The 25,068-nt window shown below is 42.8% G+C and overlaps 1 pseudogene; it reads left to right on the forward strand.

Annotated features, from left to right (window-relative positions):
- Positions 1 to 21,035, forward strand: part of LOC142037702 (protein ELYS-like) — a 38,602-nt pseudogene extending 17,567 nt beyond the window's left edge.
- Positions 21,036 to 25,068: the final 4,033 nt, after the last annotated feature.

Genomic DNA, 25,068 nt, shown 5'->3' on the forward strand with positions numbered 1-25,068 from the left:
GTGTTTGTCACTTTCTTTGCCTCGTGGGAGCTTTTTTCTGTTTGGTTTGACTGGAGGAGATCTGTTACACTGAGAGGCTGGAATTAGTGTTTGACTCTCCAAATCCTTGCTACCTTTTGTTCCAGAGGAAAATGGGATTCTGACTGCTTGATGATTGATGGAATGGTTTCCCAGTTAGGAGACCAAGTTGAGAAGTTGTGGCGGAGAGATGAAGGAGGAACTGGGAAATACCCACCTGCTAGTTTACACGTGAGTGTTACGTTCCCTGAAAACAGCAACGAACCCCCCAAAGCCCCACCCAAAAGCCCATGATTCATGAAAGACAGGAGTTTTTAAAAAACTTTTGATTTTTCATTTTCAGGCACTGCTGGATCTCTATTTGCTAGAAGGCATTGAAGAAAGCTACAAACATGCAATTGTATCCTTTCTCGTTATTTTTACTACACCTTCAGCATATGCACATAAATGTTCTTAAATGTTTGTCACCTGCGCCTTTAATAATGTTTTTGAATTTATGCTTCCAACACAGTGCAAGTGAAAACATTTAGTTTAGAATGAAGGCGTGGACAGGAGCATTGTTTTATTTCTTTGTACCGTGGATTCTTTATGATTTTTTTTTTAATGTTTTGTTGCAAAGTCTTTTCTGACATGCGAAAACAGGTTTACTGAGAAATGTTAAAGATAAAAATCTCCCTTGGTTTTTCTCAAAACTTAGCACAGTGTTTAATTTTTTAAAGCACCCGTACCTGTAGCAAATGGCTGCTTACTAGGATGATGCAGTAATACGTGCTGCTTGAGAGCAGAAGGATTTCTAACCGGTACCTGATTTTTGCCCAATTCATCCGTCTTCCAGCCCAGATAGCAGTGCTTGCTTTTGTTCTGTTAGAAGTGCAGGCACACCGAATAAGAAAGGGAGAGAAGAGAAAAGTCATCGGGCAGAAACTTAATTTTTAAGCTGCTGAAATATACAGAATTACTTTTTGTTGTTTGCTGCCTAACCCGAGAGGGGAGCCTAGAGAGCAAGGGGTTTAAAAACGGTTGTACCCCAGAGCTGTCTTATTAGAATATGTCCCTAAAAACGGATGTCAGAAAGAGAAAATGACACTACCGATGAGTGATCCGCATACTGTTTTAAATCCAGTGTCAATCATTCAGTGCTACGTTGTCTTGTAAGGACACCTTAATTTACATTGTTCTATATACTCTGGAAATGAGGAAAAAACCAACGGTAGAATTTGTTTGCTTTAATAATTAAGCATTGGATGTTCAGGTGTTTTGAATGTCCAACTGGTAGCTCCAGTGACTAAAGAGGGAGCCTGAGTTTGTAACAACGGAAGTATTTAAGTATCTAAAGTTAACCTTTCTGAATGCCTTACAGAAATCAAAGAGTATTTCTTTGTGGCTATTTATTCAGAATGCAGTTTTGTGGTTAGGACCTGACCGTCCTCAAGTTAGAATAGCTCAAAATGGCAAGACTAATACGGCAGTATTTTCTGCTTCCTACCACTTGTATATCCTGACTTCACTGTGTTTTTCGAAACGTGATGTGATAAGTGTTTGGTCTTCCAAATTGATTAGCCTTAACTAGATACTTGATGTCAGACAATTTACTTGCTGCTAGATATCACGCGTTCCTTTCCGAATAAAACAGAGACTTCAATCGACTCCTTCCCAACTGCCTTTGCTATCCCTTGGGGACTTGTTAAGCTTGTTGAAGGTTTTTGGCTTCTAGATCACAATGATTACGAAGTAAGTACGTTACAGTTCAGTTAGACATCCCTTACAGTCCAAAGCTGTAATCTGTAAAATGATTTTAAAAAATCGGTGCTTAGCTAATAACAGGTGCTACAACATTAGAAGCCCTTTTGTCATACTGCTTCGACATCTTTAGCAATAAGTTATAATCTGAAATTCTCTTTTAGCCACTTTGACAGGAAATGGATTAAAACAAAGAAGAAATCAACTTTAATCATGCTTGATACTTGAGTTTTCAAAGCCATCCATTTAGGTTGCTTCCAGCAGACCGATGGAGCGCTTTCTCAAAGACAGTGTTTTAGGTACTTTAAATATTAAAACTATGATCATAGCAGCAAGGTTTGAGGCAGAAGACTGCAGAAGTGACTGTTCAACCTAATTCATGTTCTTTCTGATGCTGAAGGTTGTTCTTTGCCTGTCACAAAGTTAATATATCTGTTTGTCTGGGAGAATAGCTTATTATTTAGTAATGTATTTATAGAAAGTGGTGTTTGTACACAGAGATTTGGTTACTCTGGAAAAGTGTGAATTACTCCTTTTAAAACACTCGCTTTGTTCTGTATGGCTAACTGGATTATTTTTTTTGCAAATACTTGAGAATTTTTATCTACAGTAGTTAGTCATCTAAGTTTATTTGACACACGTCCACCCTTACTTAAGATACTTTTGAATGTTCTTGTGGCGTGCGTGCACGTGCATATGATAATACACCTGACCTCTAACCTCTACAGAATTCACTGGCCCTGCTCTTTCATCCAGCCACAATCAAAACTGTGTCATGGCAGCACAGGAGAATTATTCAATCCCTGATGTGCCAAGGAGAGCGTAGGCGAGCCCTCAGATACATACAGATGATGAAGCCAGCAATGTCAAGCAGCAGTGAAGTGCGGCTTTTCCTCACGGTGTTGTTGTCCAATAGGTAAAGAAACCTATCCCACCGTTTTGGCATTCCAATATTGTGAAAGGTGGAGAACAACTAATGCGAATCACCATGCCCTAAATTCCCTTTAAACTCTGAATACAGTCGTTTGGGGGCATCTTTTTGGTGATACTATTAATATTCCTTTACATCTCAAAAAATTGAATTACAGGTGCGTGGTGGAGGCTTGGGGTCTGTTGCAGCAACATGCCACCAGGTTAAACATCAAAGAGCTGTTAAAACACGTGTATGAAATCTGTCAGGAGATGGGACTAATGGAAGACTTACTGAAGCTACCTTTCACAGGCACTGAACAAGTAAGTGTGGACACGAAAAAAATCTTAATGGTCTCTTTGAAAAGAGAAGAGGCAGAATCATAACAGATTTTTGAAATGTGTTATTTCTCATAGGAGTGTTTGGAGAAGATTTTACAGAGCGATGCTGCTGTCCGGAATCTTAGATTTCCTTTAGACCACCATGTGCAGCGTGCCAACTATATCCCAGCGCTGCAGTCGAATCGTTCAATGAACGTTAATCTTACGGTAAGCGTGCAAGTTCTGTCAAGTGTGCAGGTTTCTGTTAGGTGTTACTAACCATTTTTGGTAGTAAATAAAATAAAAATCAACGCTTTGGTTTTTATACCATTCTTTGAAATACTAGGAATAAGTTTCTACACTTTCCGTTCCAGCTGAACCTAAAAGTTGAACAAAATATTTCACTACTCCAAAGCTACTGCGTGAAGTTATAAACTAAGTGTTGCAGACCATTGTTGACTCCACTTAAAATAGTTTGTTTGCATCTAAGGAATAATGGTTTAGATTGCCGAACGCTGTTTGTGTCACTCCTTTCTGTGGCATGAAGAGTATGTTGTATGTCACCTCTTGAATCTTGCACACAACTTTATTTTTCTAGCTGAGAGCAGTCTGGATGCCAATGCACAGGTAAAATCTGTGTGCTGGTTTGGTTTTCTTTTTATTTCCTCCAGTTATAGCATGAGCTCTGCGACTCCACAACTTCTGTTTTACCCCTTTGATGACAGAAATTCTTATCTAACTTCTGTTTCTCAAAACAGCCAGATTAAATTTTGCGTTTTGCGAACTTCTGTTATGAATCTGTGATACATTTTCTGTGTTCCGGAACCATAGTTTTCCAGTGGATCGCACTTATAAGGTGGTCTTGGAAGGTTTAGGTCCTGCATTTGAAAACTTTCATTTGGCCAGAAGGTGTGTGTAGGTAGCCTTTTCTTACTTGTTTTAATATTCTCATCATTGCGTCCACTGTAATTTGCAGTTGCCCTGAATATTCAGTCATCTCGGACATTGGTGTTTCAGGAAAAACAAGGGAAAGCCTGCTATTTCGTAAGCCATTTGAAAATTGCAGGTGAGAACAAGCGTATCGGAGTGAGGTTCTGCCGAGTGCCAGAATTGTTTCAACTTGAAGTTGTAGGTTCTGTTCTTATCCTAGTCTGCCTTGCCCTTTGCTGAAATTACCAGGTGAAATTGGTGTGTGCCAAGGAGTAGAACTTGCTGCTCCTCTGTGCAGTGGCGGTATTATACAGTATCTGTGGAGGAAATGTATTCACTAATTAGAAATAGCGGAGATAGTTGTGTGCAGTGAACTTCTTGTAATCAGTTACCTTCTTGCTTTATGCTTTTTGTTCATCAGAATGATCGTGAGCCTGGCTTGAGAGAGAGAGCAGTTGCCAGGAATTCTACATTGCACCAATGTGGCAAGATCCTTCCTAGAGTTCAAAGGAAGCTGGCCAGAGAGAGAGCCAAGCCTTACCACTTGCCTTCATCGGTCTCAAGAGAAGGTAATTCTTTAGAGGAGGGAAATACAATGGACAACTGACCACGACTTTGATCACACAAGGCTGATATGTTTTCCCCTCTTGCTTTACAGGCGCAAGACAAAAGCCGTTATCAACAGTAACAAAACAAGCAAATGCAGGAAATGTGCGTACAAGAGCAACGTTCATCAGTAATGTATTGTCCAAAATTGGAGAAGTAGGGGTAGGAAATGAGCAGGAAACCAGTTGCTCATGCCGTGAGAGGTAAGCAGCCTTTTAACAAAGTTTAGTCTTGAGCTGCGTGTTTGGAGAGAGGGAGAGAGAGAGAAATCCACTTGAATTATGTTAGTGTTTTGGAGGGAAGGGGCACCTGAATAAAGCTTTCTTTGGCTTTTTTTGCACCTACAAGATATAACATTTAAGAATCGATTCATCGTAAGTAATACTTGGAGCGAGAGTTCTTCTGCTATGATAGTCTCATTTATGCGAATACATCTATTTACATTACAGTAAAAGTGTTTACAGAATTTAAGGTAGCTGAAACGAAACCCATGATTGCCAACAAGCTATTGGTGTACAGGTTTTGGTAGACTTGATTGTGTGATCAAATAGCAATCTTTTACCACTTTGTGCCCAGCTTCTGCTTCGTTTCTGCCTTTTTCTTTTTTTTTTCACTCAAAACCAGGCAGAATTATAAAGAGCAAAAAAGAAGCTAGCAGTTGTCAGATGATTTTCCTAGAGGTAGTATATTCAAGGTGAAACTTGAATTCTGGTACGTTTGGACTTGAGGGGAGTGCAAGTCAGCTACATTTTCCTTTTAATTCTAGGCCTAGAGCTACAGAACCACCAGTCATAACACGTCCTCTCCCTGATGCAGAGTTGCCCGACGCATTTGTTGGGACAGCCGTTAACAAAATTTAGCTTTGTACCTGTTAAAGAAAAGGTCGGCTTGGGGACACAACTAAGTGGAGAATTTGAAGTGGCCCCAGCATTGAAATGCAGAGGAATTTTCTTCTGACATGAGAATTACATCACTGGTGCAACGTAAAATTGCATTACTCTTGCCTCAGATGGCAGGGATTTAGGAAATTAAGTGTGACATGTCACGAAATCATGAAAAAACAAGAGAAGGCCTGTAACTTGTTCATGGGCCTGATCCATCAGCCCAGCAGTGCGGGTTCACCTGTATTTCTTGTTCATTGAATGTTTTTGTTATGTATCATCTCAGATGTCTTGAGTGCAGCTCAAGATTTTATTTCATGTATTTATTTATGTTCATATTTTCAATTGTGTATCTTCACAGATTGCCGGATTTGGTGGTTCGTCCTGTTCCTTCAAGTTCTGCAGCACAGGGTGGTAGCTGGCAGTCACCATGCAGCGCTTCTACTTCATTCATGGCATCCAGCCCATTGAAATCAAATATGCTTGGTTCCATCTCACAAAAGAATTTTTCAAGAGCATCGGAGCTGAATTTACTGGAGACACCTCTTGTGGTTAAGGTTTGTGTTTTAGAAAACAGGATCAACCAACCGAAGCAAAAGCCTGTAAGCTTTGTTTAACATGAAACCACCGAAGTATTTAACACAAACCCTGTTCGATTCAGACTGTGGAATATTTCCCGCATGCGTGTGGTTATTGGACGTAGAATCCTTTTGGATGCAGGACGTTGGGAACAGTCTTGAAGAGGGAAAGTTTAGTTCTAAGTTAACTGCCGTACGCACATTGTCCCATAGCTTTGTGAAATACTTTGTTCCATGCAATAAAAACGAGTGTAAGTTAAAAATTGGACTTCTGAGTACACATAGATCCTTAGAGATGCAATTTGTAGCTTAACCATCTCATTGTCTAAGTGCTCGATAGCTCTGTGGAGTTTGACTTGCATACCGACAAGCAAGAATGTATATGCTTCAGTTTCTTAATCCACTTAAGGGAATGACAACGTAAGTGATGCCAGTTAAGCGATGTCAGTCTCTGTCAAATTCAGTGATGGCTTTTTGCAGGGATTCTACGTATTGATGCTTGTGACAAGAAGATGCCATATCCTTGTTTCTTCAGGAAGTTAATTTGAACGCTAACATTTTATGTTGCATTAATTAAAAAAAAAAGAAGAAAGAAGCCAGTAGATTCATAAGAAACATAAAATGCATGGTTTTTATACCATTAAGTTTTTTGTCCCTTTGGAAAAAACAGCAGTGCAGAGGCTAAACTTTGTCCTCTCTGCTGGTACAAACTCGGTTTAATTTGAACTAATACTTTAGTTGTGTGCAGTGAACTTCTTGTAATCAGTTACCTTCTTGCTTTATGCTTTTTGTTCATCAGAATGATCGTGAGCCTGGCTTGAGAGAGAGAGCAGTTGCCAGGAATTCTACATTGCACCAATGTGGCAAGATCCTTCCTAGAGTTCAAAGGAAGCTGGCCAGAGAGAGAGCCAAGCCTTACCACTTGCCTTCATCGGTCTCAAGAGAAGGTAATTCTTTAGAGGAGGGAAATACAATGGACAACTGACCACGACTTTGATCACACAAGGCTGATATGTTTTCCCCTCTTGCTTTACAGGCGCAAGACAAAAGCCGTTATCAACAGTAACAAAACAAGCAAATGCAGGAAATGTGCGTACAAGAGCAACGTTCATCAGTAATGTATTGTCCAAAATTGGAGAAGTAGGGGTAGGAAATGAGCAGGAAACCAGTTGCTCATGCCGTGAGAGGTAAGCAGCCTTTTAACAAAGTTTAGTCTTGAGCTGCGTGTTTGGAGAGAGGGAGAGAGAGAGAAATCCACTTGAATTATGTTAGTGTTTTGGAGGGAAGGGGCACCTGAATAAAGCTTTCTTTGGCTTTTTTTGCACCTACAAGATATAACATTTAAGAATCGATTCATCGTAAGTAATACTTGGAGCGAGAGTTCTTCTGCTATGATAGTCTCATTTATGCGAATACATCTATTTACATTACAGTAAAAGTGTTTACAGAATTTAAGGTAGCTGAAACGAAACCCATGATTGCCAACAAGCTATTGGTGTACAGGTTTTGGTAGACTTGATTGTGTGATCAAATAGCAATCTTTTACCACTTTGTGCCCAGCTTCTGCTTCGTTTCTGCCTTTTTCTTTTTTTTTTCACTCAAAACCAGGCAGAATTATAAAGAGCAAAAAAGAAGCTAGCAGTTGTCAGATGATTTTCCTAGAGGTAGTATATTCAAGGTGAAACTTGAATTCTGGTACGTTTGGACTTGAGGGGAGTGCAAGTCAGCTACATTTTCCTTTTAATTCTAGGCCTAGAGCTACAGAACCACCAGTCATAACACGTCCTCTCCCTGATGCAGAGTTGCCCGACGCATTTGTTGGGACAGCCGTTAACAAAATTTAGCTTTGTACCTGTTAAAGAAAAGGTCGGCTTGGGGACACAACTAAGTGGAGAATTTGAAGTGGCCCCAGCATTGAAATGCAGAGGAATTTTCTTCTGACATGAGAATTACATCACTGGTGCAACGTAAAATTGCATTACTCTTGCCTCAGATGGCAGGGATTTAGGAAATTAAGTGTGACATATCACGAAATCATGAAAAAACAAGAGAAGGCCTGTAACTTGTTCATGGGCCTGATCCATCAGCCCAGCAGTGCGGGTTCACCTGTATTTCTTGTTCATTGAATGTTTTTGTTATGTATCATCTCAGATGTCTTGAGTGCAGCTCAAGATTTTATTTCATGTATTTATTTATGTTCATATTTTCAATTGTGTATCTTCACAGATTGCCGGATTTGGTGGTTCGTCCTGTTCCTTCAAGTTCTGCAGCACAGGGTGGTAGCTGGCAGTCACCATGCAGCGCTTCTACTTCATTCATGGCATCCAGCCCATTGAAATCAAATATGCTTGGTTCCATCTCACAAAAGAATTTTTCAAGAGCATCGGAGCTGAATTTACTGGAGACACCTCTTGTGGTTAAGGTTTGTGTTTTAGAAAACAGGATCAACCAACCGAAGCAAAAGCCTGTAAACTTTGTTTAACATGAAACCACCAAAGTATTTAACACAAACCCTGTTGGATTCAGACTGTGGAATATTTTCCGCATGCGTGTGGTTATTGGACGTAGAATCCTTTTGGAAGCAGGACGTTGGGAACAGTCTTGAAGAGGGAAAGTTTAGTTCTAAGTTAACTGCCGTACGCACATTGTCCCATAGCTTTGTGAAATACTTTGTTCCATGCAATAAAAACGAGTGTAAGTTAAAAATTGGACTTCTGAGTACACATAGATCCTTAGAGATGCAATTTGTAGCTTAACCATCTCATTGTCTAAGTGCTCGATAGCTCTGTGGAGTTTGACTTGCATACCGACAAGCAAGAATGTATATGCTTCAGTTTCTTAATCCACTTAAGGGAATGACAACGTAAGTGATGCCAGTTAAGCGATGTCAGTCTCTGTCAAATTCAGTGATGGCTTTTTGCAGGGATTCTACGTATTGATGCTTGTGACAAGAAGATGCCATATCCTTGTTTCTTCAGGAAGTTAATTTGAACGCTAACATTTTATGTTGCATTAATTAAAAAAAAAAAGAAGAAAGAAGCCAGTAGATTCATAAGAAACATAAAATGCATGGTTTTTATACCATTAAGTTTTTTGTCCCTTTGGAAAAAACAGCAGTGCAGAGGCTAAACTTTGTCCTCTCTGCTGGTACAAACTCGGTTTAATTTGAACTAATACTTTAGTTGTGTGCAGTGAACTTCTTGTAATCAGTTACCTTCTTGCTTTATGCTTTTTGTTCATCAGAATGATCGTGAGCCTGGCTTGAGAGAGAGAGCAGTTGCCAGGAATTCTACATTGCACCAATGTGGCAAGATCCTTCCTAGAGTTCAAAGGAAGCTGGCCAGAGAGAGAGCCAAGCCTTACCACTTGCCTTCATCGGTCTCAAGAGAAGGTAATTCTTTAGAGGAGGGAAATACAATGGACAACTGACCACGACTTTGATCACACAAGGCTGATATGTTTTCCCCTCTTGCTTTACAGGCGCAAGACAAAAGCCGTTATCAACAGTAACAAAAGTTTTGGCCACAGCTGCTTCTGGTTTTCCTGTGTTTACTCCTTGGTCTATTCTCAGATCCAGCCTTCGCACTACACCCCTAGCAACTCCTTCTGCATCTCCAGGACGATCTCTACCTCCTCCTCTACGAGCAAAGGAGCGTAGGGTATCTTTCAGGGAAGAGAACTTGAATGCAAAATGGACTGTTGGGGTAAGCTGGCCTGTAGTTAGTGATCTTTATAGTTAAAGGCTTTACAGACTGTGATTTGATTTAGTTTTTTTCAAGTTTTCCAATACTCCTTATATTGAGAACTGGAATAGCAAATCAGAACGGCAGACTTGAATTTGGTCCAAAAAGGTTATGTTAGACCTTCTGTAACATCACCTGCCTGCAGGAACATATTCTTAACAAATACCAGCCACCTTGGTGGTTTTTACTCCAGCATCACTAGGCGCTGTGATTGTTCCAAATTGCATGTGTGCAGCTTCCCGCTATACCTTTTGAAATGGTGGTATGGCAGGAGGGTAAGGAATACAGATTGAGTCAGTTGTTTGGGTTCGTTAAGCTTTGTGAATGAAACACCTCTGAAAGCAACAAAAGTCATGAGCTGCATTTACTCTCAGTCTCTCTTTTTGCAAGGCCTGGGTTTCCTTAAGCTATGGTAAAAATAGACTGCCGATGAAGAGAGCTGTATGGCTGTCTCTTCTCTAGCCCTAAAGTTCTTGGTTTTGCTTCTTGCCTTGCACCAGCGATAGCATTTGTGTAGTTGTCAAATGAAGTCTGTCCACCTGGAAGTTGCCCCCTTCTGCTCCTCCTTTTGTTCTGTCAGGTGGCTTCCCTGATTCAGCTCGTCATGCAGTTGCCAAAGTAATGTTCCAAAGCTAGTATCTACCTGGAGGAGCTTTCCGTACCTGTACTAACAAATTGTCTTAACCTGTTTTTATCGTACCTGTTATTGCCTGTTATAAAGAGCTACTCAACTGTAAGAAGAGGCTCTCTCTCCTGTAGGAAGTTCTTAGTAATAGTGCAGTGTGGCCGGATTAATTTACTTGTTCCACGCCACAGGCATAGTGAACGCTAAAATATGTTAGTAGTGCATACAAGCTGAAAAGGCAAGCATAAAAAAAGAGAAATCTTGGAGTTATGATTTTAGGTATGCAAAGCTCCCTCTTCTTGAAAACACAGTAGTGAACCCAATGAACAGCCTTGAGATGACAGGGTAAGCAAGCACTTACAAAGCCCACTTCATCTTAATTCTCCAAGGTTGTGGAAACTCAATAAGCAGTCAACAGTGGGATTGGTTTTTACACTCTGCTTTAAAAGCTAAGATAGTGCTAGCATGAGAACTAATTTTGTAGCGCCTTGCTTAAGGCGACACTTGCAAAACTGACAAATATCGGTATATATTTGTTCTTTTTTTTTGTCTTGCTTTGACAAAAAGCATATGTGTGATCTTGATTGTGAACTTTCTTTTTAAAAAATAAAGGTAACGGAAGATAACAAAGCACCATCTGGAGTTTCATCTGAGCATCATCACGGAGTGGTGGAGGATGCTTGGTCGGAAAGTAGAGATAAACCAGCTCTGTTTCCTCTGAGCAATCCCGAGGAAGGTGGTGCTGAAGTGGAAGAGTCTGGAGACGGTTTGGAGAAAACGGATGTCAGCAAAGAAAACAGTAACTTCTCTGCCAGGTCAGACCAAGCTGCTTTGGAGTATCATGATGCAAAATCACCTGGCGATTTTGAAGATGAAGTCATCTTTATAGCTGCTAATCCAGCTAATTCTTCCGCTGAAGAAACTGCCGATTTTGAAGAACTGGAGAAGGAGGAAGACAGTGAAATAGTTGAAGAGAAACCCTTCCCGATGGGACAACCAGATTCATCAGAACTGAGAAAAGCAGCTGGTGTGTTTCCTGCTATGATAACCTAAGCTTCTGCATTTTTCAAATGTCTTCAAAAGGCTAAATTACTGACGGGTGCAACAGTCCATGATGAGCATTCACAAATGTCCGAGGCACTTCCTTGTCCTAGGCTTTCAAAATTGCCACTGTGTTTTGAGCCCTTTTTTAGGTCTCGTGGACATTCTGCATGTATACTGCTTTTGGCTGGCATTTCTTGTGTGTAATTGCAGCGGAGAGGCAGCAGCGACTTGTGGGAGTTTTGAGAGGGGTACAAGCTGAAAACTTAGGCTTCTGGTTCTGTTTTAGGGGGACTTCTGTAGGCTGCAGGTTTTTTTACAGCACGTTTAGCCTATGGCGTGCTTTGACTAGATAGGTAATTTTTTGTTGTTTTGTTTTTTTACCCCCCTCGTTAGTGCTCAGTTAAGTAGTTTTCTTTGGGAAGTGAGTCTGCTTGTGTATCTGCTTCTCATTACAGCCATGTTTGCTCCTTTTGCTGGCTCAACAGCTTCTGCAGCCTTTTCCAAACCTATTTCAGCTGGTCTTTGGTAATTCAGCTCAATTCAACTCATTCAAGCCAGTGCAGCTGCTGAGGATGTGTTCATATGAGCAGGTCTGCTGGCAGATTAGAAGAGATGTAGCTCACTAGGTGGTGAGCAGTGATGAAGAGCTGGGAATGACAGTGGTGCAGGAACAGGGAGAAGATGTGTAAACACAGCTACAGTCAGGATTGGACAAACAGAGCTCAGTCCGCTCAGCTCCTTAGAACAAAAGTTTGCTATTCCTGGGAGAGGTATGCAAGTGTCGGAGTTCTGCGTCCGAGGTCTCGAAACAGTTTGTAGCGGGGAGCGTGTACTCCGGTATCAGTGCATCATATGCAGCCTGATTCAGTCCTAAGCCTGAGATGATTCCGGAGGATCCTGGAGAGTCACTGCTGCTCCTGAAGCTCCTCAGCTCCTTTTCTTTTTCAATAAGAGCAGTGCCCAGACAGGGACTCCGTGTACATGGGTAAAAGGGGTTCTCCAGGTCTGAGTGTTTCTAGTAAGATAGGTCAAAACATTTGCCTGTCTGCTTTTAGCTGCCCTGTGTTTGGACAAGAAATCAAGGGTGCTTTTCCTTAAAAACAATGATAAGGTCCTAATCATTAAAGAATAACCTTATGAAGAAAGTTTGTCATTGCCGGACTATGGTACAAACAGTTCTGTACAATTTCAGTCCTCTGGAAGCGTTAGGGGGCAGTCAGTATAGCTCTTGTTTGGGCTGAGCTAGCAAAATTATCCCAGTCCTGCGTACTGTCTGCAAAGGTAATTGTTGGATCTGGAGGAAGCAGATGGCAGAAACAAAGAAGAAAAGGAGGAGGGTGTTTCTAGAATTTGGCCTGTTGAGAGAAAAACAGGCTAGCAAGCAGTTGGGTTTCAACACCACCAGTCAACCGCTAGAGAAAAGAACAGGAGACGACCTTAGATGCATTCTTGTAGAAGAGGGGAAACGAAATCAGGAAAGGAAAGAAGCATTGCTGGGATGAGTTAAATATCCAAAGAGAAATAAGAAAAACTTCTGACCCAATTTTAAGAAGGAGGGATGTTTCCTGAGGTTTTTATGTATTAGGTCAGTAACATATCAAGTTGAGTTTGTAAACAGAATGTCAATGGCCATGTTGTTTTCTTGACGGAAACTATGCATCAGACTTCTGGTTTTACTGGACAGAAGAACTCAGACCTTCTGTGCAGTTGAAGTCTTGGTAGCGTTATTTTGTTAGATCGCCATCCTAGGTGAAATGCGTTACGGCTCTCTTGAAAATCATATGAGCATTTTGAAAGAAATGATGTTAAGTGCAACAGGGAAGTCACCCATCTGTCTGTTTTTGTAGGATTTGTGGAAGAATCAAATGCTGACCGTCTTACCCTTCCTGAGGATGGTAAATGGTTGTTTAAAGCTGCTGAGGCTGCTACTTCTGGGACTGCAAGTGAAGGGTAAGTTTATGAAATATAGATACACCTTTAGGTTCACACAACATGTGACTGCTGGCTTTCCTGTGTTTGAAAACTATGATTTTTGAGCTGGTATTGGTTCTCTCCTGTGTTCTTAAATACAACAGGTTTTCTGTTCCTTTCTGTCTGTGGACAGAACTAATGTGGCATGAAGAGAAGTCAAATTGACGAGCTGTCAGTTTGAGCCTTTTTTTCTCAAATCATTGCAGACTCCAAAGTAGCGGGATAAGGATTTTGTTCAGCAGGCTATATGCACCTTTTTACAGTTTGAGGGGGTTACTAAGCAGATACTGTGAAGAGAAGCCCTGCTTTTGTCTGAATGTTATGTCGGTGCAAATTACACCTGAGATTCCTGTAACTTTAGTGGGTTTATTGTGGGGCTTGACTACTTTCTGGCAGTAATTTATACACTTAGTTTCTATTTTCTGTGTGTGGTCAATTAGCACCTGTTTGTTTCTGGAAAGGGAAGCAGTTTTCTCAGCAGGTACTTTAAAAGCTGCAACTGCTTAGTGAGAGACGTTAGCGATGAAATAACCCTTAATTTCAAGTGGTAACTTACAGTGGCACAAACTTTTGTTCAGTTGGTTCTAGACCTCGAGTATGGCAGTTGCACTCTTTCTACAGAAGACAAAGAATATATTATTCTTTAATACAACTCTGTTGTTATGTTATTATCCAGTGTGAGATAGCTGGGAAGAATGTTAAGTACTTGATTCGTTGCACAAGATGAGTCGGGAATTGAATGTCGATGTGTTGGTAAAGGAATTTCTCATTTTCCTTAGTTTTTTTCTGTTTGGAAACTGGAAGACCTTACAGTGAGAAAGTAATTTGTAAAGCTCTTCAAGGTTTGTTTTGAAGCTTTGTGATGGATTTCTCTCTTTCTGCTCATGCAGTGAAGCAAACCAGCAGGAGTCCAAAATGTCCTCTTCATCAGAAGAAAAAGCCATACCAGTTGCAACAAACCCACAGCTTTCTGAATCCCTGCAGGCAGAGGGTGAATGTACGTACAGTATGTGGGAGATGTTATGTGAGTTAAGGCAGCTGAAGGCCTCAAGTAAAACATGCAGTTTGCCATAGCGCTACAGGTGTCTCAGACTGAAGTAGTACTAGCATGTTACTGCTACCTTTCATTAAACTGTAGAGAGAAGAATACCCTCCTCAGAGAAAGTCCTTGTAGAAAATGCATAGCCAATGTTCCTGTTCTGGATAAAGGTACTGAGAAAACGGGTAGAATGTCAAATATTAGAAGGAGAGATCATTATGTATTTCGGTGTTGTACACCACTACTAATTTGTGTGCTATGGGATCTGCTGCTTGAGTTACTATTTTGAAAGATGATGCATCCCTCAGTACTCAGGCTGTGAAGAATAACTAGCTGCCAGGTAGATGGTTCTGGTTTCTAGCGTTTGGGGAAAGCCCGATGTATGTGGCAGGATGGAGAACTGTATTCTTGGCTCCTGCTCCCTCTGTTACTTCCTGTTGCTTAAACGCATCTCATTTATAGAGCAGTTAAGTTAAAATGATATAAATCTCTTCCAGCTGTGATACGTATCCTTGACAGCGAGGAAGTGGTCAGTACTCATTCAGAAAATTGCCTTGAGGGGAAGTGTGTGGATTTACCTGAAGAACGTAACCCAGAAGCAGCTGGAGATGAAGGAAACGTTCCTTTTCCACAGGAAGAAGTAACTGTTTCTAACAATCTTCCTAAAACTGAGGAAATTAATGTAAGTAAACTATTTTCCCATTTTCTACTAAAGAGAAAACACCTTGCAAATTGAGGACAGTCCTGTCTAACTGACGATTAGAAGGCACGCAAAACCGTCTCAGTTTCTTTAGCTGGGTAACACAAGTCCAAACCTCGTTGGGTAAGGGCAGATAGGTTTTTCTCCTACGCATTTGCTGTACCGATAACACAGAATAGAACCTGTCAAGACTTGGGCCTTTGAGAGCTGTAGGAGTGCCAAAACCCGCCTAAATATTTTTTAAAATCACCATGCCTTCATTTGGTTTGCTAGACTGTAAATGTTTCTTATTTGACTTAAAAAAAGAAATAGTTTTAATGTTAAAGACAATAAGAAAAGTTGGGGAGTGCAGCTTTTCAATACCGGAGGCCGTTTACCAAATGACAAAATGGCGTGGGAACCAAACTCATTTTCAGAATGATTTGGGTGCTTAGATCCTTTGCTATTTGTTCCTTATTAACATAAAGAGAATTCCCAGTAATGAGTTAATTTCAGTGTCAAGATATTTCCAGCTGCCTAAAACTCTTTTTGTGTGCGTGTGAAAATGCGGGGGTTTTAACATCTCAACTTTGTAAAGTATGAATTTTAAAAGGTTGTTCACAAGGGCTGAAAATCAGAGCCAGAGATTCCTCAGTTGTGGCAGGTTTTCCCCATTGTTCTCACTTCTGCTGGGGCCGATGAGTGATTTGGATTCATTGTGGATGTCCTCTAAGTACCACATAGAGTATGCTGTCGATTTCCTGTAGGGTTGTACTCACGGGAATTAGTAATAGTTAGAGTGAAATACAAACTGAAAGGTAGGCGTAGCACAAATAGATTGGTCTCAAGCAACAGAAGATGCTTTTCGGTGTCGCAGATTTCAGATGAAGTTGAATAGGCAGTCGCTTACGTCGCTCGTCTCGGCTTTGGGGTTTAGGACAACGCTCTAGAGAAGATGATTATAGACTTGGGAATACATAAATCACTCACTTATGGGAGTAAATGGAGAATTTGTGATGGGAAGAAGGGAGCCGGTACGTGAGACGGTCACAAAGCTGCTGCAGTCATTCCTGTAGCAGTAGAGTGAAGGTTTTCCTGCTTTCGTTATGAGTGGTTCTTACTGAGTTATACGTAAACGTGTCTTTTTGGCTTGTCTACCTTCACTGAATTTAGGACAAACTACTTACTACTTTCTTGGTCGTAGATTTGTAAGCATAAAAGGAAAGTTTATGCAGACTGAGAGGGTTGTCAAACATTGGCATGTGCTGCCCAGGGAAGTGGTTGAGTCACCATCCCTGGAGATATTCAAAAAGCGAGTGGACAGGGTACTTCAGGACATGGTTTAGTGGGCATGGTTAATGGTTGGACTCGATGATCTTGAAGGTCTTTTCCAACCTAAATGATTCTACGATTCTATGATTCTATGACTAGTATTTCTCGAATTTAGCTTTGAAGCGTGGCATGTTGCTAGATGCGTGTTGCGCAACTACATGCACTTGTTCTCAAATTTGCGCTAATACCTCGCTTCCAGTCTGTGCTCCCTGCCGTGCTGTTAATGGCCGGTGGGAACCGGGCTGGAGTTACCCTGTCGTTGTACTTTGTAACGCCGGCTTATGACAGGGTAGAATTGCTGGTGGTCGTGAAACTAGTCTGGTATTTGTACTCGGTATTGCCGTCACCTTCGTACTTCGGGAGCCATCCATCGGAAACTATCAGTAATTACAGCTTTTAGCTTTTTTCCTCGGCGAGCCCGCCTATGGGGGGCATCTCCGTCCTTCGGGTGCCATCGCCTGGAGACTGTTAATGATTCCACTTTTTACCTTTTCTCCTTGGGGAGCCAGCCTAGGGAGGAGAAATCTTCCCGCATCTTCCCCTTCTCTGCCAGGCTAATTCCAATAGTGTTTGAGGACTTTGAAAATTTGCATATCCTTGGGCTGCTGAAACCAGCATGGTCCTATGCGAGGTCTCCTGCATGTCGTTCAGGTCTTGTTTAGGGTTGAACAACTGTTTAAGAATACGATCAAAGATGATGCTTTAGCAACTTTTGGCAAGGCAGGAGGCAAGAAAATAAGCAGATTCTATGGAGACTCCCGCTGAGTGGCTTCCTCCTTCTGCCCTCTTTGGCTAGCCCTATAACTTAGAGGGTTGGGCAAAGGTCTTCACGCGTTGATTAAATTACCTTGGCCACCTGCGTCACTTGAAATACATAACAGAGACTACTTTTGCTCTCAGCATAAAAGCTTGAGTGTCTCATGTGGCTCTAGCAGGAGAGAATAATTGCTCAGTACGGGGAGCTACAAAGGCTGCGATGGAGGTATTTAGAATCTATGTGTTGTCTCCTGCAATCCAAGTGATTCCTTAAAGTGCGGTGTTGAGTTGTGCGATGTGATACCTGGCCAGTTTGACTAAGTGTTGCGGTGACACCTATGATGAGCGAAACTTTAAGCTTGGGGGACATCGTTGTACTTTGCCCCGTTAGATGCAGAGTCGGTCACTCTGTGTGGATTTGTAGTCAGTGCGGAAAGTACTGCAATGTGATGATTACTGCCAGCTGGGTGTACAGCTTGTATTGTAAAACTGCTCACTTTGTTCACGGGTGGTGGCAAATCGTTAGTCATGAACAGAAGTATCAGAAATGGAGCATGTGATTGCATACACGGGATACTCTGTTCTCTGTCCCTTAAACGCATAAACTTTTACCTGTAGTAGAGAGTACATGGTATGTTTCTAACTTTACATTTGGTGGTGATCGGAAAGGAAAAGCAGCATTTCAGTGTCCTCAGCTTCATCTAGCTCAGCCTGAAGTTAGTCTGTTTGGTAACTGATACTGCATTAAGAGACCTTTTTTAACTTTAGGTTCTTGAAGATGGTGCGGTTAAGGCACAAACCTCAGAAGAAGCACCTGAAACATCACCATGTAGTGAACTACATCCCTCAGGCAATCTTCAGTACAGCTATGATAGTACAGAGCAACAGTTTGCATGTCATTTGCCTGATAACAGAGATGGTGAATGTGATGCAGCTGAGGGAGATGGAGAGCTTTTTCTATCTCAGAATAATTTTACTTTAGTCTTGGAAGGAGAAGAAGGTGAAGCAGAGATGGGAGACCCTACATTAGTAGATGCTTCTAAAGCAGCTGGCACAACAACAGAGGAAAAACCTGTCAACAGTTTAGGCAATACTGAAAACCAAGAACATGTTACCAACTCGGTGTCCACTGTAACTAGTGATCAGGCATCTCAAAATATTGCAGAGTCGCTCCCGTATGTGCCTGAACCCATTAAGGCAGCTACTGCTGAGAACTTACCGGATGCAATCAAAGACACAAGAAGTAAAGAATTTACATCTGAAGTTGCAGAACAATCTATTCATGAAACCATAGGTAAAAAGGTAACTGGATTCCAGAAGGCAAAAGCTCCCTTAAGAACTGTGCCGGAAGGAGTGGAAGACGAAACCAGCGTACGTCAAGTAGAGTACGGCATCGCTCCTGGAACACGTGCAAGGGGACAGCTGAGTAGAAGGCTAAGTACTCCATCGGCAGGCACTCAGCAGCTACTGAAGACAGGCAAACCAGGTCTGTTTGCACTGTCTCCTAGGAGAAGTAGCAGGCGAACAAAAGAAGCACCTGAGACTTCTAGTCTTCAAACGGAAGAAAATGCTCAAGAGGAGCAAACGCTTGTGATGCCTGTTACTCCTAGGAGAGGCAGGAAGCCTAAACCAAGTACTGCAGGAAAAGTAGAAAGCAGCCTTTCTGATGGACAAACATTGTCCCTCCCTACACAGTCCGTAGCCGCTACTCCAAGAAGAAGATTAAGGAGAGCGAAGGAAGCTGCAGCTGAACTCTTGGGAGAGGCTAATGAGGAAACTTCTCTTGCTGAAGGTAGCGTTATCGCTTCTGCTACTTCCCAAAGGACTAGAGGAGGGAAAAGTTCAGCAGGAGGTCAAGAAACTGGCCAGACTGACACGGGTCATAAGATAAAAACGTCAGTCAGTCCCAGCAGAAGTGCAAGAAAACTGAAAAGCGTTAATTTACAATTTATGGAAAATATTGTCAAGGATCAAGAGGTGCAGCCTAGTGCCCAACTCCTTTTACCGGTGGCAACTCAAAGAGGCAGAAGAAGAAAGATGAGTTCATCAGAAGTTTCAGAAAATTCTGACCTTGATCTGTCTAAATCATCGCTTCCTCAAACAGAATTCAAACTTCCCGTCACTCCGAGGAGAAGTGCTAGGAAGCAGGCACAAAATCTCCTGGCAGACACAGAATCTCTCTCTGCTCAGGAAGACATGTGTGCAGGTGGGAAAGTGGGAATCCTCGATACTCCTAAGAGAAGAATAAGAGGAGTCCCACATGCTAAACTAGAAAAAACGGATGCTCCTGAGCAAAGAGCTGCCCAGCCAAACGAGGAATCAAGCACACCCAGGACTACAGTAGGAACAGGGCATTGGGGCAGAAAGAGACAGTCAGTATTGGAGGAGAGCACAGGGGAGAAGGCCTTCCCCCAAGGAGCTGGTGACAGTCCTTTGCTGCCTGAAGACAGAAACCCATCAGGACATGCTTTAACAGATCGTTTTACAAGAGCCAGATCCCGCAAAACTTCTATGCATCAGAAACTGTCTCTTGAGGAAAAAGAGTCCTTCCTTTTCTCTCCTCCTCTCACAAAGCTGACAAAGAAATGTAAAGGTAGGTGCACTATGTTTATATGCAAAATAGGGCATATTGCTGTTTTGTAAACCACAGAAAACAGCTTGTGAGGATGGCTTTAAGTATGGTAAGAGTATAACCATAGGAAATAAAAAATTGGGAAAGAGGCATTTCATCTTTTTTCTGAACTCTGTATGACTGCCTGGCTAGCTGTGGTGGAGACAGGAGAGGAGGCTGATCTGAGTACACTGAAATGAAATTTAAGCTTAATTTTTTGTCATGAGCTGAATGTCTATCTGTTTTGAAAACTGGAGGACATATCTTAATATGTGGTTGTCATCACTTCCCCCCAGTGGAGAAATAAAGGAGACATGCTTTCAAATTCTGTTAATGTTTTAACTTAACATGAGCTGCAACTTGCAACAAACTATACAGCTGTTTAGTTATAGGATTGTTTTTCATGGGCATATACTTTGTTAGTGAAGTCACTGCTCATGGGGTTCTTTGTATTGGAGTACATGATAAAAAAATATTTTTTGAGATGAGTAAGGACTGTCGATGCCTCTTGAGCATAGTATCTTTCATTATGTAAGGGCAGGTAAAATGGCTACACTGGCTTATTTTTGTTTCACTATATAATGTAAAAGAATGGATCTCAAGAGGCAGTTACTAGGCGAAGAATACCTGCACATTTTTTATAAACCCAATTGGACCTTTTATGTCAGGAATCTATTGTGCTTTTGATTATTAGCTGTAATTTAATGTCACTGTCGTTTATGTATAACGTACATGAATGTTAAGAATGCCTTGTCATTTTAGCTGGAAAAGAAGACCATCCTGTGCAGCTTAAGGATATAGACCCGGACTTGTCTTCTCAATTTGTCTTTTCACCCCCTCTGTTGAGGTCGAGGAGAAAAAATAAATCTAGGATTTCCCAAATTGTGAAAGAAGCAGTAAGTAAAAACTCTAGTTGTTTCATGTTCAGAAGAATAAGAGGAGTCCCACATGCTAAACCAGAAAAAACGGATGCTCCTGAGCAAAGAGCTGCCCAGCCAAACGAGGAATCAAGCACACCCAGGACTACAGCAGGAACAGGGCGTCGGGGCAGAAAGAGACGATTAGCACTGGAGGAGAGCACAGAGGAGGAGGCCTTCCCCCAAGGACCTGGTGGCAGTCCTATGATGCTTGAAGAGTGAAACCCATCAAAATGTGCTGCAATATTAAGATCTGTAATGGATCGTATTACAAGAACATGCCTAGTGTGTCAATAAAGCCGCAGATAACTCTCAGGGTTGTCAGTGCAATCCATTTATTTGCTGGAGTTTCATCGGTTCCCATGTAACTAATCCGAAATAGCCTAGGTGTTGATTTCTGGTGGGGATCTGGCCTGTTGAGAGAAAAGCTCTGCAGAACTCCTGGGCTCGCGCTAACAAGCAGCCCTGCAGCGAGCAAGCTCACAGGGCGCGGCACAAGCGCGGGGCAGTCTGCGGCACCTCCCCGACCCCGCGTGAGGGAAGGCCGCAGCGCGGCGGTGGCAGAGACGTGACCCCAGAGGGTCACCGTGGCCCGAATCCTGCTGTCCTCGCTGTGTGTGCCCCCGGCCAGGCGGAGGGGTGCTGGGTGACCGTGGTGCTGCTGCTGACGGGCGGCTGAACCACCTCAGAGCAGCCGGGCCGGGGGAGGCGACTGCTCGCGGCTCTGCTCCGGACAACGGGCCTTGCTCCTATCATCGCTCGCTCCCCCAACGTTTCCCCTCGGGAGACGGACACCAGAACTACCGTTTTTGCTGAAGTCCCCTGTCGACAGAGCTGGAGAGGGGTCTGCAGAGCCGCTTACGCAGGACGAGCCCGGGCTGGGGCTGGTTGAGGAGGAGGGGGCTCCGGCTGGCCCGGACGTGCGTGACCCGTCTCTGGAGCACAAGCGAGCTCAGCTCCCCACGGCTGCTCGCGCAGGCAGCTCCGAAAGCTGCTCAGCCCTGGCAGGCAGGGCCAGTCCCGGGCTCATCTGGGACGGGGATGGGAGGGAGACGTCGTCTTTGCAGCCGGGGGAGGTTGGGAGCCAGCGGTGCTTCCGTACCCCCTTTCTGCGGGTGCAGGGGATGAGCGGCTTTGTCTGCTGCTTCATCCTGAGAGGCGGTAGGTCGTTTGCTTTGAGGCACACCTTTGTGGTTCTCGTCTTTACAGCAATTCTTCCTAGGTCAGATGTTCCAAGAGCGGTAACTGTCGCAACCTATTTATTTCCTCTGCGTTTCTGCAGAGTATCGTTTTCTGTATCTTACTTCATAATGTCTGAGGGACGGATCTGGTAATTTTTCCTGCTGTTGATACCGTATTTTAACAGATTTTTCTCGACGAAGCCATCGCCAAACAGCCAGTTATAAATCTGGCGGACTTGGCAGGAAGCGAAAGGCAAAAATCCTCCTCTGAAGGATCTGAAGGAGACAGGTTGAAGGAAGGCAGGTGGGTAAATCTAAGTCTAACCACATTAGGAAATGTCACCAGCTGGTTTTCTTTTTCTTTTTTTTTAAAAAAATCCTTCCCTGTGAAGTAAAAATTAAATTTCTGCAGGTGAAAAATAGTTTTCCCTCCATTCAGGATTCCTTGCCGTCTGGCTAAAGAAGTTACTTAAATGAATAAAGCCTGAGATGTCCACAAGCACAAACATACTGAAGCCTGTGCCTAAGCATGAATATACGGAAGGTTCTAATCTGGTAGCCTCTTCCCTGCCGCCGGCCCCCCAGATTTGCTTTTCATAGTCATGCTTCTACTTTTCACTTTATTTTCCCTTAGTGCTCTGGCTGAGGTTGCTACAGGAAAGAGAGTGGTGCACATCCCATACAGGGACTTGGTCCTGACGAGACTCCTGCAGTCTGCTCAGGGGGGAAGAAGCAGGACCATCATGGTAAGTTGATTCTTGAATTTATAACCCGCTTTGCCCATTGAAATAGAATTGTGCGGCTCTGACATTGGTGAAAGTGAGTGTAATTTAAAAGTTAAGCTTGCTTCCTGTGCAACACAAAGGGGAGAACCCTTCTGCTGGTCAAAAGCTTCTAGCCACTACTAAACGTGTTACTCAAATGGAGAGCACTTCTGTTTTCGGAACAGAAATGTGGCTGGCGCAAAATAGATATCTCTGTCTACGTTAGAGATACAACCTCCGTTTCTTCTGAAAGAGTTTTCTGCATATCTGTAAAAATTTATTGACATATAGGTAAATGTAGCTATAAAACTCAGAGGCACCTGTTTTATATAAAACCCGTGTTCTTTACCTACCTAAAACTAGGCTGCATTATGAAACAAGTCCTTTTTGCCCTAACTTCTGAGATTATCGTTTGTGCCGTGCACCAGAGGTTGCATTCCTAAATGAGATGAAACTCCCCTAGGTTCTTCCTTGTCTCAGGTGAATTAACTGTATGCTCCAGCATCTTGGAAGAGGTATTTTTTTTAAAGGAAGTGCAATTAAATGAAAGGTGGAAGAATACGAACAGAAAATGTGCACATGTGAAAAGGTTGACTGTAAATGCTGATACTCTCAAAACAGCTTACCTGGGTTTCTTCAAATGCTAGCTTGCATAATTCATCAAAGATGTTTTGAACAAATTGAAGGACAGATTCTTCAATTGCTACTTGTACAAAGACCATCAAAGTGGTTTTGCGCCTTTTTTTTTTTTTTTTTTTTTTTTGCGTTGGTGCTAGCATTAAGGCAGAGTTAGCAGGATTCGAGCGCCTTCAGTATTAATTTTTGCAAAACCCACCTCTATCTTCTCATCTTTCTTTCTGTCTCATTTCTCTTCTGGCACAAGTGTTAGAAAGAGTTAATTTATGGCCAGATTGCTAAGACACCTGGGTTCTCCTTTTATATTTGGGGACTTAATGGTCTATCTTTCCACGTTAATCCCTGTCTGGTTTTTGGTAGCGTTTAAAACTATTTTAAAAACCCTCCTTCAAAATCTGATGTCAGTTAATACTTTTCATATGCTTGGAGATTGCGGCCGTTGAGTCCAGCAGACATCTGTTACGAAGAAACTTTGTCAACCTTACGATATGCTGACAGGTACGCTTTCATAAGTTTTCCCTTTCTGGTCTTGGTGCACATTGCGGTCAGGTGCTGGGCAAAATGACAGAAGATACCAGTTCAACGGGACTGACAGCTCAGAAGGAAGAAAGGGTGAATCTGTCCATAGGCAGGGGCGGCACATGAAGAGCTTATTCTTTACCCTTATTAACGAACGGCATGTGTTTTTACAGGTAAGTTGTACGACAGAGGTAACTGTATTTCCTGAGGATTCCAGGTCTCCCTCATATGTGTGACTTAATTGAGCTTCTTTCCTGCCCTTTCTCTCCCAGTAACACAGCACCTCTAAAACTAAGCTGTAGTTTGGGGTCCCACAGCCCAACCGTGGTTGAAACGTAGAACATAGAAGTGATGCCTGCTGCCAGGCATTTGTCGTCTCTGCTTCCCAATCCCAGATCCCAGCGATAGTGCCACACAGAGCTATTCCTTCCTGCCCAGGAGCAGCTTGCTTTCCCGGCCACTTTCCCAGTCCGTCAGCTCCTTCTGGAGGAGAAGGTTCCCTCTCTGCTCCCCTTTGCTCTCCTCCTGCGCTTCCTGGGCCTCAGGACTGAAAACCGCTCTCTTTGCAGTCCTTTCAGGCAGGCTTTTGCTGGACTCCAGCACTAATGCCTTCTTATTCCCTCTCCCATAAAAAGAGGTCAGGCACTTACACCCCAGTCCGTTATCCCAAAGCGGGTGATGGCTCGGTGACCTTGTAGCCGCAGCAGCCTGGCTGTTTGCAGGTGTCAGGAGCAGAAGATTTAATGTCTCCAGCAGCAGTTCAGTCCTGCAGAGAGCTGAACTGCTTTCATGTGCCGATATGAACGCAGACCAACAAACTCCCCACGCCTGAGCCAGCTCCGTGCAGGGGCAGCTGGAGTTGTCCTTTGCCTGCCTACCTGCCGTACCCACACTTACAGTGGGTGAGGTGTGGTTTTGAAGTACCCCATCCCATATTGCCCTGCATACTAGAGGCAGAGCGGCTATGGCTCCATTGCTGCAAGTTAGGGTTAGCTGGAGAAGAGAAAGGTTTTCGTGGGCTGGCAGGGGCAAAACCAAACCGGGCTGTGATTGCTGGTAGCGGTACAGGAGAGGGCATCAGATGTTTCCACCCAAGGAGCAAAGTGGCTGTGAGACTTTTTCGCTTGTGAAGTTCCAGAGCTACATGGGATATTTCCAAACAGGGAAAAGAACAAAACAAAACCAAACCAAAAGTCACGTTTGATTGGAAACGTTGTCGTTTGCTGGGATTGTCTGGGTAACAGCTTCTTTTTTGTCTTTTATGTATT

Source organism: Buteo buteo, chromosome 12 (genome assembly GCF_964188355.1).
Source record: "Buteo buteo chromosome 12, bButBut1.hap1.1, whole genome shotgun sequence".
NCBI lineage: Eukaryota > Metazoa > Chordata > Aves > Accipitriformes > Accipitridae > Buteo > Buteo buteo.